Source organism: Budorcas taxicolor, chromosome 4, assembly GCF_023091745.1.
Source record: "Budorcas taxicolor isolate Tak-1 chromosome 4, Takin1.1, whole genome shotgun sequence".
In the NCBI taxonomy this organism is placed as follows: Eukaryota; Metazoa; Chordata; class Mammalia; order Artiodactyla; family Bovidae; genus Budorcas; species Budorcas taxicolor.
The window spans coordinates 3,848,398-3,868,890 of record NC_068913.1 but is presented as its reverse complement, the minus strand read 5'-3'; positions in this window follow the sequence as shown (position 1 = coordinate 3,868,890).

Sequence of the window (20,493 nt, the reverse complement as noted above, 5' to 3'; positions counted from 1 at the left end):
CAGAGATCATTCTGTCATTTTTGAGATTGCATCTCACACACTAGTAAAGTAATGCTAAAAAAAAAAAATCCAATACAGGATTGAACGGTGAAATTATACATGTTCAAGCTGGTTTTAGAAAAGGCAGAGGAACCAGAGATCAAAGTACCAACATCCGCTGGATCATTGAAAAACCAAGGGAGTTCCAGAAAAAACATCTATTTCTGCTTTATTGACTATGACAAAGCCTCTGACTGTGTAGATCACAATAAACTATGGAAATTTCTGAAAGTGATGGGAAAAGCAGAACACTTGACCTGCCTCTTGAGAAATCTATATGCTGGTCAGGAAGAAACAGTTAAAACTGGACATGGAACAACAGACTGGTTCCAAATAGGAACAGGATTACGTCAAGGCTGTTTATTGTCACCCTGCTTATTTAACTTTTATGCAGAGTACATCATGAGAAAAACTGAGCTGGATGAAGCACAAGCTGGAATCAAGATTGCCAGTAGAAATATCAATAACCTCAGATATGCAGAGGATACCATCTTTATGGCAGAAAGTGAAGAGGAACTAAAGAGTCTCTTGATGAAACTGAAAGAGTTTGTGAAAAATTTGTCTTAAGGGTCAACATTCAGAAAACTAAAATCATGGTATCCAGTTCATCACTTCATAGCAAATAGATGGGGAAACAGTGGAAACAGTGGCTGACTATTTTGGCTCTAAAATCACTGCAGATGGTGACTACAGTCATGAAATTAAAAGACGCTTACTCCTTAAAAGGAAAGTTATGACCAACCTAGACCACATATTGGAAAGCAGAGACATTACTTTGTTAACAAAAGTCCGTTTAGTCAGGGCTATGGTTTTTCCAGTGATCATGTATGAATGTGAGAATTGGACTATAAAGCAAGCTGAGTGCTGAAGAATTGATGCTTTTGAACTGTTGTGTTGGAGAAGACTCTTGAGAGTCACTTGGACTGCAAGGAGATCCAAGCAATCCATACTAAAGGAGATCAGTCCTGGGTATTCATTGGAAGAACTGATATTGAAACTGAAACTCCAATACTTTGGCCACCTGATTCGAACAGCTGGGAAAGATTGAGGGTGGGAGGTGAAGGGGATGACAGAGGATGAGATGGTTTAATGGCATCACCAGCTCAATGGACTTGAGTTTGTGTAAGCTCAAGGAGTTGGTGATGGATAGGGAGGCCTGGCGTTCTGTGATTTATGGGTTCGCAAAGAGTTGGACATGACTGAGTAACTGAACTGAAGTGAACTGATATGATGTAACAACTAAACAACTAGCCATGTGTCCTTTAAATTCTATAGTAAGGAAAGAAACTCCAACTAACTCATAAATTATATTTGATAAATTTTGTTATAATAATGTAGTAATATTTCAGCATTACTTTGGTGTAATTATAATTGCATGATTATGATAAAAGAAACAATTACTTCAGTTATTAATCATTTTGAACAATGGCCAAACATTATATTCATTATCTATTACTATTCAAAAATATATGGTAGATGTGAAGTAGAAGCACAATTTTTCACTTTGGTAAAGAATATAGATTTCTAAAAATGATTCAAATTAAGTCTCATCAATTCCACATATAATATATGGTACTTAATAAGCATTTGATAATTTGACAGTTGCTTGAACAAGCAATAAATTAATTGCAGGAAAGGTGACATAGTTTGTTAAAATTCATGCATTACTCCACTGATAAACTTTATTTTCAATGTTCTTCCAATTTAATAAGTTGAGGAAAACATGAAGGCAACATTATCATTATTTTCTTAAGTTAAATTTGTTGATGGAAGAACTAAAATAACCGGCAACCTATTCGAGTTAGTTATATCTTCTATATTTGAAAGTTATATAAATAAATCAGTAAATATAAAATTAATAAAATAGAAATCCTTTTAAAATGAATTATAAAATACTTAAAATGAATGTAGCAGGAAACAGTTATAGCCAAATAAATTTTCTTATAAGATGGCTTAGAAAAATATAAAGGTATATATATTTCTGCCTAGATACATAGAGAAAAAGTAATTTTCTGTGTATGTGGGCCCTGATTGTGTATGTTTTGAACTATTAAGTAGTTGTTACTTACCCTGTCTCTCCTAGATATAAATAAGCGTAAATGACAGTGCCGCAAAAACAGATACTCTTTATTATTTTGAGATTTTGAGTCAGGAAAAAAAAAAGGGGGGGTCTCCTATTAAATTCTAAACTAAAACATTTTTGTGTATAAGAATCTGTCATAGGATTTTTACCTTATTAAATAAAGGCAGGACCACAATTCTATCCATCTTTCACTACGAGATTCATACCTCATACCTGCTGTCACTATGCCAGCAAATCTGGAAAACTCAGCAGTGGCCACAGGACTGGAAAAGGTCAGTTTTCATTTCAATCCCAAAGAAAGGCAATGCCAAAGAATGCTCAAACTACTTCACAACTGCACTCATATCACACGCTACTAAATCAATGCTTAAAATTTTTCATGCCAGGCTTCACCAATACGTGAATTGTGAACTCCCAGATGTTCAAGCTGGTTTTAGAAAAGGCAGAGGAACCAGAGATCAAAGTGCCAACATCCGCTGGATCATGGAAAAAGCAAGAGAGTTCCAGAAAAACATATATTTCTGCTTTATTGATTATGCCAAAACCTTTGACTCGGTGGATCACAATAAACTGTGGAAAAGTCTGAAAGAGATGGGAATACCAGACCACCCGACCTGGCTCTTGAGAAACCTGTATGCAGGTCAGGAAGCAACAGTTAGAAGTGGACATGGCACAACAGACTGTTTCCAAATAGGAAAAGGAGTACGTCAAGGCTGTATATTGTCACCCTGCTTATTTAACTTATATGCAGGGTACATCATGAGAAACACTGGGCTGGAAGAAGCACAAGCTGGAATCAAGATTGCCAGGAGAAATACCAATAACCTCAGATATGCAGATGACACCACCCTTATGGCAGAAAGTGAAGAAGAACTAAAGAGCCTCTTGACGAAAGTGAAAGAGGAGAGTGAAAAAGTTGGCTTAAAGCTCAACATTCAGAAAACTAAGATCATGGCATCTGGCCCTAACAGTTCATGGCAAATAGATGCAAAACAGTGGCTGACTTTATTTTTGGGGGCTCCAAAATCACTGCACATGGTGACTACAGCCAATGAATTAAAAGACGCTTACTCCTTGAAAGTTATGATCAACCTAGACAGCATATTGAAAAGCAGAGACATTACTTTGTCAGCAAAGGTCCGTCTAGTCAAGGCTACGGTTTTTCCTGTGATCATGTATGAATGTGAGTGTTGGACTATAAAGCAGGCTGAGTGCTGAAGAATTGATGCTTTTGAACTGTTGTGTTGGAGAAGACTCTTGAGAGTCCCTTGGACTGCAAAGAGATCCAAACAATCCATGCTAAAGGAAATCAGTCCTGAATATTCATTGGAAGCCTGATACTGAAGCTGAAACTCCAATAATCTGGCCACCATATGCGAAGAGCTGACTCATTTGAAAAGACCCTGATGTTGGGAAAGATTGAGGGCAGGAGAAGGGGATGCCAGAGAATGAGATGGTTGGATGGCATCATCAACTCAATGGACATTAATTTGGGTGGACTCTGAGAGTTGGTGATGAACAGTGATGCCTGGCATGCTGCAGTTCATGGGGTCACAAAGAGTCAGACACGACCGAGATACTGGACTGAACTGAACTGAACAGAGAGAAAATATCATCCTTTGTGGAAAATTAGTGCAGAGCAACTTATTAAAATTTTAACTCTATGATGAGATACATAAGACATTCAGTAAATATATAACAACATAAAATGCAACATTTAAAATATTTTCAATGGTTATTCTTGTTTGCTGCTCTAACATAAACATTTGTGTACAAACTAAACATCCAACAAAGCAATATTAACAGGTCAGTAGTAAAAATCGTGCCTGCTTTATATTGTTGTTATAAACATTAAGCAGTTGCTATTATCATTATTAAGGAAAGGAAGGGATATCCTCATCTATAAAGACACCATTTTTCTTTCTTATATCCTACAAAGAAGGAACAAGTTCAAAAATGAAGAAAGAAAGGATATTTAGCTGTCAGTGCAGAGAAAGAGCAGAGTTACACATTCAGTAGTCCAAAGACCTTCAAACATTTTGTTTGATTTATTCCAACAAAGGAATTCCAACAAAAGATTCCAACAAAGGAGTGATTCTTACAACAGTGTGCTTACATGGAGGGCAGGGAATTAATGAGAAAATAATTGTACAACTATATATCATTTTTAAGATAAAGAGATGCCAAGTAATCTTGTATTATCAGAAAAGACTTTTCAAACAAAATAATCTATCTAAATTAAAGACTTTCAAGTTTTAAGATAGTACTGCAGGTAATAGCAACAATAACTGAGTCTTAAAAGATTCTTTCTTTAAATAAAATTCCCCAGTCTAATTTTATGAACACTCAAACATACACACACACAGAGACAACACTATTAGCATCAGTAGTTGTTAGTAAGGTTTTGTCCTGATTTAAATTCTCAATATATATCCCCCTTCTCTCTCCGTCTGTCAATATTTTTCCATCCTTAACATTTTCCTAGCCATCTCCTGCGTGGTTTGTTAACTTTGAAGAAATAACTTACAATAATTATTTAGTATCCCCCCAAAATAGTTTTGGTATCTGAATGTAAAATGTTTTACACTGATAAGTTAATTTTGGAAAATTTGTCTTTTAAAATTTCAACTTTACTGAGGTATAATTGGCAAATACAGCATCAATACTTATTATGACTCTCAAGAAAGATTAATCTCTAGAAACCTTGCATATTTCTTGTCAAACTTATTTCTGATATTTTTTCCCATGTGCAACAAAAAAAAATAATATTTTTTCTCTTTTATTTTCTACCTAAATGTTCTAATTATAAACAAGTTATTGGCTTTCATATGCTAATTTTTTATTTACACTTAAATCATGAAGACACTTCATATGTTTTATTGCATTTGAAAATAATTTACTTACTAGTTATAAGAAGATAATTGTAAACAAATTTGCAAAAATAAAAAAAGTGTCATTTGTTTGATAGAAACCCTTATTAAATTAGAATGTTTTTTTCTTTTTAAAATTTGAATAATTTTGAAAACTGAATGAATCTTGTTTTTAGTTTAACATATCACTGTTTAGTTTAACAATCAGAGTAAGTTGGTTTTGTTAAATTAATTTCAATATGTTTTCATTTCTAAACTCTGAATTAGTTTGCATAATTCAAGAACTATCTGTATCTTTAAATTCTATCAAATTCACACTCAATGTACTCACAGTCTGTCAGTCAGTCCTGCCTGACTCTTTGCAATCCCGTGAACTGTAGCCCACCAGTCTCCTCTGTCTGTAGAATTTTCCCAAGCAAGAATACTGGAGTGGGTTGCCATTTTCTGCTCAAGGGGATCTTCCTGACCCAAGGAATGAAGTCGTGTCTTTTGCATCTCATGCATTGACAGATGGATTCTTTACCACCTAGAAAGTTATCAAAGTCACAATAAGTTGGAGTTTTCAAAATTTTCAAATAAGTTTTTAATTTTCAAAACAAAAAATTCTCATATTTTTTATCATTTACACTTTTCTAGCATCATAGATGTGGGCTTAATTGTGGTCCCCTGAAATCAGTATCTTGAATTATTTTTAATCAGGTATATAGATATACACAATGGAGTATTACTCAGCCATTAAAAAGAATACATGTGAATCAGTTCTAATGAGATGGATGAAACTGGAGCCGACTATACAGAGTGAAGTAAGCCAGAAAGGAAAACACCAATATAGTATACTAACACATATATATGGAATTTAGAAAGATGGTAATGATAACCCTGTATGTGAGACAGCAAAAGAGACACAGATGCATAGAACGGACTTTTGGACTCTTAGGGACAGGGAGACGGTGGGATGATTTGGGAGAATGCCACTGAAGCATGTTTACTATCGTATAAGAAACGAATCACCAGTCTATGTTTGATGCAGGATACAGGATGCTTGGGGCTGGTGTACGGGGATGATACAGAGAGATGATATGGGGTGGGAGGTGGGAGGGGGGTTCAGGATTGGGAACTCATGTACAGCCATGGTGGATTCATGTCAATGTATGGCAAAACCAATGCAGTATTGTAAAGTAAAATAAAGTAAAAATAAAAATTAAAAATATATATAAAATAAAAAAAGAAATTTAATTTTATGTGTATTTCCATGAATAAAGATCAAAAATAGCTTTTAATGTAGCATTCATAAAAGCGATTTAAAAAATAAAGGAATAAAACTGATGAAAGTTAATGCCCGTATATTAATGAATTTTTTTTCCTTTTAAGTGGAAAATAATAATGTAATAAACCAGAGCTTGGGATTAAATTATAACAAATAAGAATATGAGACCATTATTTTATAATTTCCCTAAAATAATGTCTGGTGACCCTTAATGCTGTTAAAAACAGTGATGAAATTCCTAAAATTTTAAAGCATGTCCCTTGAGTTTTATTTTTTATCTCGATATTGTGAAATGTTTGCTCATCTCATTTTTGCTATTTGTCACAAGCTTGACTAATTTCTAATATTATTTAGCTTGATTTTTATATAACCTTGTTCCAAAATGAATATTCCTAAAATACTTTTATCCCTTATAAGAAAAAAGTCAATGATAAAGTTGTTTATCAATCAGCTATAAGAAAAAGCCCAAATTATATATTTTGACAAAAACTAAACCATGTTTTATGCTGAAGATTTAGAATGTGAACTTTTACCATCATCTTTTATATGCATTAAATAATACATAATTTGTTCTGTTTCCTTTCAGTTTTGTGTGTGGGTATGCGTGTGTGTGTTGTTGAAACAACAGTTGTTTCTTCTCATTTAATGAGTAGGAGAAAAACTATATTTTGAAATTCAGTGCAAGTAGAGAGACAGACATGATAGTGGTGTTCTCTAAGAGATGTCCAGAAGATTGTGAGTTTTAGCTTTGAAAGTCCAAAGATGTTCTTTTGTTTTTGCTTGGGGATTCTCAGAATCCTCAAGGCCACAATCCTGACTCATTAAATTGCGTCCAAGGCTGGGGTTGCCATCAATCTGACAGACATGTTGATTTACAACAATCACACAGTGCCTTAGGAATTTAAAGATGTGAAGTCAGAGCTGTGTCTGTTATTTTCTGTAGGGAGACAAGTTAAAAATCACTCAGAAATAGAAAATGGTGTTTTGAAAATAGCTGTAAAACCAGGACTGTTGAGTGTCCAAAATATTTAATGCCCACCTTGTAACTGCTCATTAATAGGAGATGGAGGGAGCTGGGTAGTGTTCTTTTCATCTTTTCTTTATGGGAACAACTTGAAGTGGGATTGATTAGAATTTTGTCTCACTTATGTGTGTATTATATATAGAATTATAACTTTATAGAGTTTGTTTCAAAACACTTACTAGTTTCTATAATTTTCATTCTAATATGATTTAGCTTTTTTTGGAATAAAAGCCACAAATAATAAATTATAATACCTTATTAAGGCAATTCACTCTAATACATCTTATGCTACTTTTAGTACAATACACAATACAATGTTCAGTCTATGGATGTTGCTCCTGTAGTGATTATCCATCATGTACATGTTCCAATAGTTCAAAGAACAAAAATTGTCTTTGATACCAGGACATGGGTCACAGATTAGTTTGCCTGTAGGTTTTAACTTAATCATGTGTTCAGGGTTAACAAGGAAGCTTCCATGTCGAAGTTTCCCCAAATCAGAGGGTTATATTGACCGTTATTTCTATGGCAATTTACTTTTTAGTAGAGTAGAAACTACTTGAAAATTCTAACTTGATTCCTTTAAATCACTGATTATATCAAATCTTCTCCGTCTCAATGTAGATTTCATGAATTTCGTAACAAAACCAATTTTTAATGTGATATTTTTCTAAAATACGTTATAGACTTGAACAAAAACACACCAACATCTGTGGTAGCATTCACTTTATTCTTCCCTGATTCTCATATCCTAATACTATCTATTCTAAATAACAATTAATTGCAATGTATATTAAATTAAAACAATATTAAATATGAATAGCAGTGTTTATAAATTGCATAGATGAGTATTCAGTTCAGTTCACCTCAGTTGCTGAGTCGTGTCCGATCTGCATGGACCTCAGCATGCCAGACCTCCCTGTCCATCACAAACTCCCAGAGCTTACCCAAACTCATGCCCGTTGAGTTGGTGATGCCATCCAACCATCTCACCCTCTGTCATCCCCTTCTCCTACTGTCTTCAAACTGTTCCAGCATCAAGGTCTTTACAAATGAGTCAGCTCTTCACATCAGGTGGCCAAAGTATTGGCGTTTCAGCTTCAGTATCAGTCCTTCCAATGAACACTCAAGATGGCATTCTTTAGCATGGACTGGGTGGATCTCCTTGCAGTCCAAGGGATTCTCAAGAGTCTTCTCCAACACAACAGTTCAAAAGCATCAATTCTTCAGGACTCAGCTTACTTTATAGTCCAACTCTCACATCCATACATGACTACTGAAAAAACCATAGCCTTGACTAGATGGACTATTGCTGGCAAAGTAATGTCTCAGCTTTTTAATAGGGCTTCCCTGGTGGTTTAGACAGTAAAGCATCTGCCTGCAGTGTGGTAGACCCAGGTTCGATCCCTGGGTTGTGAACATCCCCTGGAGGAGGAAATGGCAACCCACTCCAGGACTTTTGACTGGAAAATTCCATGGAATGAGGAAGCTGGTAGGCTACAGTCCATGGGATCACAAAGAGTCAGACACTACTGAATAACTTCACTTTCTTTCACTTTTTAATATGCTGTGTAGGTTGGTCATAATTTTCCTTCTGAGGAGTAAGTGTCTTTTAATTTCATGGCTGCAGTCACCATCTGTAGTGATTTTGGAGCCCAGAAAAATAAAGTCAGCCACTTTTTCCACTGTTTCCCCATCTATTTGCCATGAAGTGATGGGACCAGATGCCATGATCTTCGTTTTCTGAATGTTGAGCTTTAAGCCAACTTTTTTACTCTCCTCTTTCAGTTTAATCAAGAGGCTCTTTAGTTCTTCTTCACTTTCTGCCATAACGATGGTGTCTGAGGTTATTGATAGTTCTCTCAGCGATCTTGATTCCAGCTTGCGCTTCCTCCAGCCCAGCGTTTCTTGTGATGTACTCTGCATAAAATTTAAATAAGCAGGGTGACAATATACAGCCTTGACGTACTCCTTTTCCTATTTGGAACCAGTCAGTTGTTCCATGTCTAGTTTTAACTGTTGTAGTAGACAGCAACTAAAAATCACATAGTGCATTAAAGATCACTAGTAAGCACAGTTATGTTGCTACCTTTGTAGTTGTTCAGTCGGTAAGTTGTGTTTGACTCTTTGCCACCCCGTAAACTGAAGCACGCCAGGCTTGTCTGTCCATCATTACTTCCCTGAGTTTCCGCAGACTCATGTCCATTGAGTCAATGATGCTATCCAACCATCTCTGTTGTTCCCTTCTCCTCCTGCTGTCAATTTTCCCCAGAATCAGGGTATTTTATGTAGTTAAAGATAAAAGACAGTGTAATTGTGTATTTACTTGTAATTATTTCCTTCTATCCATTTTTTTTTTTCTTTGCCATACAGTAAGTCCTCGTTGGTTATCCATTATAATAGCCGTATGGACATATCCATCTTGAACTCAACTATTCCTTCCTCCTATCCCTACCCCCCAGAAACCATGCATTCATCCTGCAAGTCTGTGAGTCTTTCTCTGCTTTTTAAGTAATTTCATTTGTATCATGTTTCTACATTCACATATAAGAGATGCCATACAATATTTATTCTTCTCTGTCTGACTTACTTCACTCAGTATGACAATCTTTAGGTCCATCATGTTGTTGCAAGTAGCATTATTTCACTCTTTTTGATGACTGAATAACATTACATTGTATATATGTACCACAGAGGCATAAAGCAGTAATGATACCGAGATGATGAGCTTATGATAATACAAAGATATAACTTAAATGAAACTAATGTCACAAAGGAAAGAGGTAGGCAAGTGACTACTATATTGAAGGAAGATTTGTATACTTTTGAAATAAAGTTGGTAATAATCTGAACTATACTGGTTTAGTTTAAGATATTAATCTTAATCCCCAGGGCAACCAATAAAAAATTATATAAGAAAATATAGAAAATGAAGCAAAAAAAAAAAAGCAATTAAAATTGCACAATAAAAAGTATTTATCAGAAAAGCAGGAAGTGGTAGGAAAGAGGTAAATAAAAGACATAAAAGAACAGAAATCAATAAAATATATTTTTAAATGAAAACATAAATAGTAAATGGTAAACATGTCTTCCCTTATTAGTTACATGAAATGCAAATTTATTAAACCACAATAAGATACTATTTTATATCCAACAGTTGGGTGTAAACAAAACAGATAAAGAAAGAAAAATAATATGTGTTGGTAAATATGTGGAGAAATTAAAACCCACATACATTGCTGATGGGAATGTAAAATACTATAGCCACAATGGAATACAATTTATAGGATTCTTAAAAGAGTTTAATTAAATTACCACATGATAAGCAGTTACACTTATATGGTCTAAAAACATATTTTCAAACAAACTTATATGTGAGTGTTCACAGTATTGTTACTTAAAATAGTTGAAATGGAAAGTAACCAGAAGTCTATTATCTGTTGAATAAATAAATAAATGTGGTGTATCCATACAATGAAATATTTTTCAGAGATAAAAAATGAATGATATGCTGTACTTATTATGGTACAGCAGGGGTAAACCTAGAAAACATGCTAAGTGAAAAAGTAAACAATAAAAGCCATGTATTACTAATAAGGTCCCATTGACACAAAACGTCCAGCATAAACAAATCAAAAGAAATAGAAAGCAAATTTGTGTTTGGCAAATGCTATGGGAAGAATAAATGATGAGTGACTATTTAATGGGCATGGAGTTTTGTGTTTGTGTGTTTACTAAAAATATTCTAAAACTAGATACTCATAATGATTCCATAGCTTTGTTAATTTACTAAATGCAACTGGAATATGGATTTTAAGATAATAAATTTTATAACTATGTTATAACAATAAAAATAATATAGATAGATTAAAAACTCCAACCGAAAGACAGAGATTTTCAGAATGCATTAAACAATGTGATACAACCATATGCCTTTTAAAGAAAAAAAAAACAAAAACATTTAAAATTCAAAGACACAAATGGGGTTTATATTAAAAGAATGAATAAAGTATACTATGCAAACAACATTTAAAAAATTTAGTATAACCATTAGTATGGTTAAACTAATATCAGACAAAATAAAGTTTAAGTCAAATGTTACCAGTAAGAAAGAGGAATATTTTATAATGATAAAAGTTATCAACTCATCACAGAGACATAAGAAGTATAAACATAATGCACCTAAAAATAGAGCCCTAAAATACATGAAGCAAAAACCAACAAAATTGAAAGGAGAAACAAGCAGTAAAGGTATAATCGTTGGATACATTTTAAATAGCATTTAATAATGGATAGAAAAAAATAAGTATATCAACAGATTTGTTAATACCTGAATTACAAGCAACAATAAAGTAATTAAACCTAAGAGATATCCAGAAACACTCATTCAAGAAAAGTGGATGATATATTCCTCACAAGCACACATAAAACATTTATTGGATAAACTATGTGTAAGACCATTAAATATGTGGGCTTTCCTGATAGCTCAGTTCATAAAGTATACACCTGCAATGCATGAGACCCTGGTTCAATTCTTGGGTTGGGAAGATCTTCTGGAGAAGGGATAGGCTACCCACTCCAGTACTCTTGGCCTTCCCTTGTGGCTCAGCTGGTAAAGAATCCATCTGCAATTTGGGAGACCTGGGTTCGATCCATGGGTTAGGAAGATCCCCTGGAGAAGGGAAAGGCTCCCCACTCCAATATTCTGGCTTGTAGAATTCCATGGAGTCCATGGGGTCGCACAGAGTCAGACACGACTGAAGTGACTTAGCAGCAGCAGCAGCAGCATGCAACCCACAGTGTTATTATTATTATTATTATTTTGCTTTAAACTATTAGCTGTGTTTTTTAAAGACTACAAAAAAAACTTGCTTTGTTTACATCATATTTGTCATTTCATGTTTTTATTTATTGAGATCTAAATCTTATTGACAGTCATTTTTTTTATGTTTGAAAAATTTCTTATATATACTTAGATTTATAGATTTTAATACAGGTAACAGATTCCATCAGTTTTGGTTTATCTAAAATGTCTACAATACCCTTCTTTTTCATAAAGACAAAGGATTTGGGGATGACTTTTTTTTTTTTTTCCTCTTTAAGCTATTTAACCATTTCACAACATTACTTTCTGGCTCCCACTGTTTCTGAGTAGAATATACATTAATTATATATATATATATATATATATATATATATATATATATACACACACACATATACACTAGTGTTCCTGTAAATGATTAAGCTTTTTTTATGGCTTTTAAGAATTTCTGAACCGTTGAAAGATAGAACTTTGACTATGATGTGGCTAGTGGAGTCTTTTATCTTAGTGTTTACTGAATTTCTTGTATTTTTATGTTGCCATTTTTACCAGGTTGAAAAATTTAAATATTCAGCCATTATTTCTTTGTTAAGTTTCCTTCCCCATTCTCTCACTCTCTGGTTTCAGGGACTAAAATTAGAGCCACACACACACACACACACACACACACACAATTTGTATGCCCTTCACAAATTAGAAGGCAGTAAATTATTAACAAATGGTTATCTGGTCAAACTGTATTTGACTGCCTGAATTAATATTCAAACAAATTCTCAGTGTAAATGCAGGTATATTGTTACAGTGGTCTTTTTCAGCAGACATGGTGGTGGTGGTATAGTCACTAAATTGAATCCCACTCTTGCACCCCATGGACTGTAGCCTGCCAGGATCTACTGTTCATGGGGTTTCCCAGGCAAGAATATAGGGATCTTAATGACCAGGACAGAAGCTGTGTCTCCTGTATTGCAGGCAGATTCCTTACCACTTAGGCACCAGGGAAGCCCCTCAACAAAGATAAACAATATTTAATAATTAAGAAAAACTTTGAACAATAATTTGTTGGTTAATATTTTTGATGGTGGCAGTTGGCCTAGGAATTTCTTTTAGTCTTTCTTTCTTGATATTGTTTGTCTCCAGTAAAAAATGAGATTGAAAGTGCTATGAAGGTTTATTCTAATATAATAGCCATTTTAGGTTTTATATATATATATATATATATATATATATATATATATATATATATATACACAATTTCCAATTAGCAGTGGCATAAGGATCACAAACAAGTGTGATTAATATAAAGCATTGAGCCTTTGGGAGCATTTTTTAAATGCTAAATTTTTGCCTAATTCCTTTTATATTAAAAAAATATATATATTAAATATATTTTTATGTTTATTTTCACTAACCCTAAAGCATGCAACTCAAACTGCATAATATCCATCCTTGTGATGTCATCACCATGACACTCAACATGTTCAAATAAAACATACTGCCATCTACCCATGTAAATAATTCAATTTATGTATTCATTTCCAGAAATCTATTGAACAATCAGGCAGTGTGATATGGAAACAAGGTGAAGAAGACATATGATTTTATTTTCATAATATAGTGAAAAACACAAAAGAATCTCACAAATCATAAATAAGTCAATAGATAGTGCTAAAACTACATTATTCTAGTCCGTCCCAGTTTTACCATCATTCAGTGGCTTCTCACAGATGCCATGAAAAGACTCAAAGAATTGTAATGGGAGCTACTGGGCACAAGTGCATGAGCATGGCCAAGAGGAACTACCACGTGGCTGAGGGCCGGGGCAGTGGCTGAGAGGAACTACCCCACATCAGAGGTAAGGAGCAGGGCTGTGCTTTGCTGGAGCAACCATGAAGAGAGACCCCCAAGACCAAGATAAGAGAAACCCAAGTAAGATGGTAGGCACTGAGAGAGGGAATCAGAGGGCAGACAGACTGAAACTGCAATCACAGACAATTAGCCAATCTGATCACATGAAACACAGTCTTGTCTAACTCAATGAAAATAAGCCAAGGCTTATGGGGCCACCCAAGATGGCTGGGTCATGGTGGAGAGGTCTGACAGAATGTGGTCCACTGGAGAAGGGAATGCCAAACCACTTTAGTATTCTTGCCTTGAAAACCCAATGAACAGTATGAAAAGGCAAAAAGATAGGACACTGAAAGATGAACTTCCCAGGTCAGTAGGTGCCCAATATAATGCTGGAGATCAGTGGAGAAATTACTTCAGAAAGAATCAAGGGATGGTGCCAAAGCAAAAACAACACCCAGTTGTGGATGTGGCTGGTGATACAAGCAAGGTCTGATGCTGTAAAGAGCAATATAGCATAGGAACCTGGAATGTTAGGTACATGAATTAAGGAAAGTTGGAAGTGGTTACACAGGAGATGGCAAGGGTGAAAGTCGACATTCTAGGAATCAGCAAACTAAAATGGACTGGAATGGGTGAATTTAACTCAGATGACCATTATATCTACTACTGCGGGCAGGAATCCCTTAGAAGAAATGGAGTAGCCATCATGGTCAACAAAAGACTCCAAAATGCAGTACTTGGATGCAATCTCAAAAATGACAGAATGATCTCTGTTCATTTCCTAGGCAAACCATTCAATATTACAGTAATCCAAGTCTATGCCCCGACCAGTAATGCTGGAGAAGCTGAAGTTGAACAGTTCTATGAAGATCTACAAGACCTTTTAAAACTAACACCCCCAAAATATGTCCTTTTCATTATAGGGGACTGGAATGACAATGTAGGAAGTCAAGAAACACTTGGAGTAACAGGCAAATTTAGTGTTGAACTACAGAATGAAGCAGGGCAAAGGCTAATAGAGTTTTGCCAAGAGAATGCACTGGTCATAGCAAACACCCTCTTCCAATAACACAAGAGAAGACTCTACACATGGACACTGCCAGATGATCGACCTCAAAATCAGGTTGAATATACTCTTTGCAGCCAAAGGTGGAGAAGCTTTATCAAGTCAGCAAAGACAAGACTGAGAGCTGACTGTCAATCAGATCATGTACTCCTTCTTGCCAAATTCAGACTGAAATTGAAAAAAGTAGGGAAAACCACCAGACAATTCAGGTATGACCTCAATCAAATCCCTAAAGATTATACAGGGAAGTGAGAAATAGATTTAAGAGACTAGATCTGATAGACAGACTGCCTGATTAACTATGAATGGAGGTTCGTGACATTCTACAGGAGACAGGAATAAAGACCATCCCCAAGGGAAAAAAAAAAATGCATGAAACCAAAATGGCTGTCTGAGGAGGCCTTAAAAATAGCTGTGAAAAGAAGGGAAGCAAAAAGTAAAGGAGGAAAGGGAAGATATACCCATTTGAATGCAGAGTTCCAAAGAATAGCAAGGAGAGATAAGAAAGCCTTCCTCAGCCATCAATGCAAAGAAAAAGAGGAGAACAATAAATTGGAAAGACTAGAGATCTCTTCATGAATATTGAAGATACCAAGGGAAAATTTCATACAAGGATGGGCACAATAAAGGACAGAGATATATTCTTCTTCCTAAAGAAGCAGAAGATATTAAGAACAGGTGGCAAGGATACACAGAAGGACTGTACAAAAAAGATCTTTATGAACCAGATAATCACGATGGCATGATCACTCACCTAGAGCCAGACATCCTGAAATGTGAAGCCAAGTCCTTAGGAAGCATCACTACAAACAAAACTAGTGAAGGTGATGGAATACTAGTTGAGCAATTTTAAATCCTGAAAGATGACACAGCAAAATTGCTGTTCTAAATATGCCAGCAAATTTGGAAAATTCAGCAGTGGTGACAGGACTGGAAAAGGTCAGTTTTCATTCCAATCCCAAAGAAAGACAATGCCAAAGAATGCTCAAACTACCGCAAAACTGCACTCATCTCACATGCTAATAAAGTAATACTCAAAATTCTCCAAGCCAGGCTTCAGCAATACATGAACTGTGAACTTCCAGATGTTCAAGCTGGTTTTAGAAATGGCAGAGGAACCAGAGATCAAATTGCCAACATCCGCTGGATCATGGAAAAAGCAAGAGAGTTCTAGAAAAACGTCTATTTCTGCTTTATTAACTATGCCAAAGCCTTTGACTTTGTGGATCACAATAAACTGTGGAAAATTCTGAAACAGTTGGGAATAGGAGAACTGCCTCTTGAGGAATCTGTATGCAGGTCAGGAAGCAACAGTTAGAACTGGACATGGAACAACAGACTGGTTTCAAATAGGAAAAGTTGTATTTCAAGTCTGTATATTGTCACCCTGCTTATTTAACTTACATGCAGAGTACATCATGAGAAATGCTGGGCTGAAAGAAGCACAAGCTGGAATCAAGATTGCCGGGAAAAATATCAATAACCTCAGATATCCAGATGACACCACCCTTATGGCAGAAAATGAAGAGGAACTAAAAAGCCTGTTGATGAAAGTGAAAGAGGAGAGTGAAAAAGTTGGCTTAAAGCTCAAAATACCGAATATCATGATATCTGGTCCCATCACTTCATGGGAAGTAGATGGGGAAGCAGTGGAAACAGTGTCAGACTTTGTTTTTTGGGGCTCAAAATCACTGCAGCTGGTGATTGCAGCCATGAAATTAAAAGACACTTACTCCTTGGAAGGAAAGTTATGACCAATCTAGATAGCATATTGAAAAGCAGAGACATTACTTTGCCAACAAAGGTCCACCTAGTCAAGGCAATGTTTTTTATCTGTGGTCATGTATGGATGTGAGAGTTGGACTGTGAAGAAAGCTGAGTGCCAAACAATTGATGCTTTTGAGCTGTGGTATTGGAGAAGACTCTTGAGAGTCCTTTGGACAGCAAGGAAATCCAACCAGTTCATCCTAAATAAGATCAGTCCTGGGTGTTCATTGAAATGACTGATGCTGTAGCTGAAACTCCAATACTTTGGCCACCTCATGGGAAGTGTTGTCATTAGAAAATACCTTGATTCTGGGAAGAATTTGAGGCAGGAGGAGAAGGCAACGACAGAGGATGAGATGGCTAGATGGCATCACCGACTTGATTGACATGAGTTGAGTGAACTCCGGGAGTTGGTGATGGACAGGGAAGCCTGGCGTGCTGTGATTCATGGGTCGCAATGAGTCAGAGATGACTGAGTGACTGAACTGAACTAAACTGAAGATTGGGTCATTTATTTTTCTAGTATTGAGCTACATGAGCTGCTTGTATATTTTGGCAATTAATTCTTTGTCAGTCATTTCATTTGTTTTGTCTTCTCCCTTTCTGAAGGCTGCTTTTACACCTTGCTTATAGTTTCCTTCATTGTGAAATAGTTTTTAAATTTAATTAGATCCCTTTTGTTTATTGTTGCTTTCATTTCCATTACTCCAGGAGGTGGGTCATATAGGATCTTGCTGTGATTTATGTCGGAGTGTTCTGCCTGTGTTTTCCTCTAAGAGTTTTAGATTTTTTAAATCTTACCTTTAGATCTTTAATCCATTTTAAGTTTATTTTTGTGTATGGTGTTAGAAAGTGTTCTAGTTTCACTTTTACACATGTTGACCAGTTTTCCCAGCACCACTTGTTCAAGAGATAATCTTTTTTCCATTGTATATGTTTGCCTCCTTTGTCAAAGATAAGTTTTCCATAGGTGTGTGGGTTTATCTCTGGGCTTTTTTTTTTTTTTTTCCCATTGATCTATATTTTTGTCTTTGTTCCAGTACCATATTGCCTTTTAGACTGTAGCTTTGTAGTATAGTCTGAAATCAGGCAGGTTGATTCCTCCAGTTCCACTCGTCTTTTTCAAGATTGCTTGGTTATTTGAGGTTTTGGGTGTTTCCATACAAATTGTGAAATTATTGTTCTAGTTCCATGAAAAATATATCTGTAGCTTGATAGGAATTGCATTGAATCTATAGATTACTTTGGATAATATACTCATTTTAACTATATTGTTTCTTCTGATCAATAAACATGGTATCATATTTGTGTCATTTTTTATTTCTTTAATCACTGTTTTAAAGTTTTCTATGTATAGGTCTTTTGTTTCTTTAAGTGAATTTATTCCTGAGTATTTTATTCATTTCATTGCAATGGTGAATGCATTTGCTTCCTTAATTTCTCTGTTTTGTCATTGTTAGTGTATAGGAATGCAAGGGATTGCTGTGTATTAATTTTATATCATGCAATTCTATTATATTTGTTAATTAACTCTAGTAATTTTCTGGTGGTGTCTTTTGTGTTTTCTGTGAAGATTTTCCTCTTATCTGCAAAGAGGGAGAGTTTAACTTTTCTTTTCCAATCTGGATTCTTTTTATTTCTTTTTCTTCTCTGATTGTTGTGGCTAGGACTTCCAAAACTATGTTGAATAGTAGTTGTGAGATTGGGCACTCTTGTCTTTTTCCTGAGTTTAGAGGAAACGCTTTCAATTTTTCTCCATTGAGGATGATGTTTGCTGTGGGTTTGTCATATATGGCTATTATTATGTTGAGGTATGTTCCTTCTCTGCCTGCTTTCTGGAGAGTTTTGATCATAAATGTGTCTTGAAGTTTTTCAGTTGCTTTCTCTGCATCTATTGAGATAATCACATAGTTTTTATCTTTCAATTTGTTAATGTGGTGTGTATCACATAGACTGATTTGCAAATATTGAAGAATTCTTGCATTCCTGGGATAAAGCCCACTTTGTCATAATGTATGATCTTTTTAATATGTTATTTGATTCTGTTTGCTAGAATTTTGTTGAGCAGTTTTGTATCTATGTTCATCAGTGATATTGGCCTGTAGTTTTCTTTTCTTTTCTTTTTTTTTGTGGCATTTTTGTCTGGTTTTGGTATTAGGGTGATGGTGGCTTCATAGAGTGAGTTTGGGAGTTCACCTTCCTTTGCAATCTTCTGGAAGAGTTTGAGTAGGATAGCTGTTAACTCTTCTCTAACTTTTTGGTAGAATTCACTTGCAAAGTCACCTGGTCCTGGACTTTTGTTGGAGGATTTTTTATTACAGTTTCTATTTTCATTCCTGTGATAGGTCTGTTAAGAATTTCTATTTTTCCTTATTCAGTTTTGGAAGGTTATATTTTTCCAAGAATTTGTCCGTTTCTTCCAAGTGTTGCTGATAACAGTCTCATGATTCTTTGTAATTTCTGTGTTGTCTGCTGTGTTTTCTCCATTTTCATTTTTAATTTTATTTATTTCATTATTTTCCCTTTTTTTTCTTGATGAGTCTGGCTAACAGCTTATCTATTTTATTTGTCTTCTCAAATAACCAACCTTTAGTTTATTGATTTTTGCTATAGTCTCTTTCATTTATTTTTCGATTATTTCTGCTCTGATTTTTTTTGTTTTTAAATTTCTTTCCTTCTACTAATTTTGGAGTTCTTTTGTTCATCTTTTTCTAATTTTAGTTACCTGAAGGTCTAAAGTTAGTTTTGTTTTTTTTTTTTTTTTTTTTTTTTTTTTTTTTTTTTATGTTTTTCTTGTTTCTAGAGGTAGGCTTGCATTGCTATGAACCTCATTCTTAATTCTGGTTTTACTGAATCCCATAGGTTTTGGGTTGTCATGTTTTTATTTTAATTTGTTTCTATGCATATTTTGATTTCTTCAGTGATCTGTTGGTTATTTAGAAGTGTGTTGCTTAGTCTCTATATGTTAGTATTTTTAATGGATTTTTTGTCCTGTAGTTGGTATCTAATCTTACCACATTGTGATCAGAAAAGATGCTCGAAGTGAATTTATTTTCTTTCTTTCTTTTTAAATTTACCAAGGCTAGGGTTATGGTCCAGGATGTGATCTATCCTGGAGATGTTCTCTGTGCACTTGGAAAAATGTGAAGTTAATTATTTTGGGTGAAATGCCTTATAGCTATTAATTGGGTCTAACTGGTCCATTGTATCATTTAAAGTTTTTTTCCCTTGCTAATTTTCTGTTTAGTTGATATATCCATAGGTGTGAGTGGGATATTAAAGTCTCCCACTATTATTGTGTTACTGTTAATTTCCCCTTTCATACTTGTTAACATTTGCCTTATATATTGTGGTGCTCCTATTTGGGTGCATATATAGTTATAACCATTATATCTTCTTGGATTGATCCTTTGATCATTATAGAGTGTCCCTGTTTGTCTCTTTTCATGGCCTTTATTTCAAAGTCTATTTTATCTGCTATAAGTATTGCAACTCCTGCTTCTTTTGGTCTCCATTTGCATGAAATATCTTTTTCCAGCCTTTCTCTTTCAGTCTGTATGTGTCCCTAGATTTGAGGTGGGTCTCTTGTAGACAGCATATATAGTATAGGTGTCTTGTTTTTACCAGTGATCTGTAAAGGTTTCCTGGTTGGGGGAGCTTGAGTCTGTTTTCTGGTGGGTGGAGATTGGTCTCTTCTATCTGGA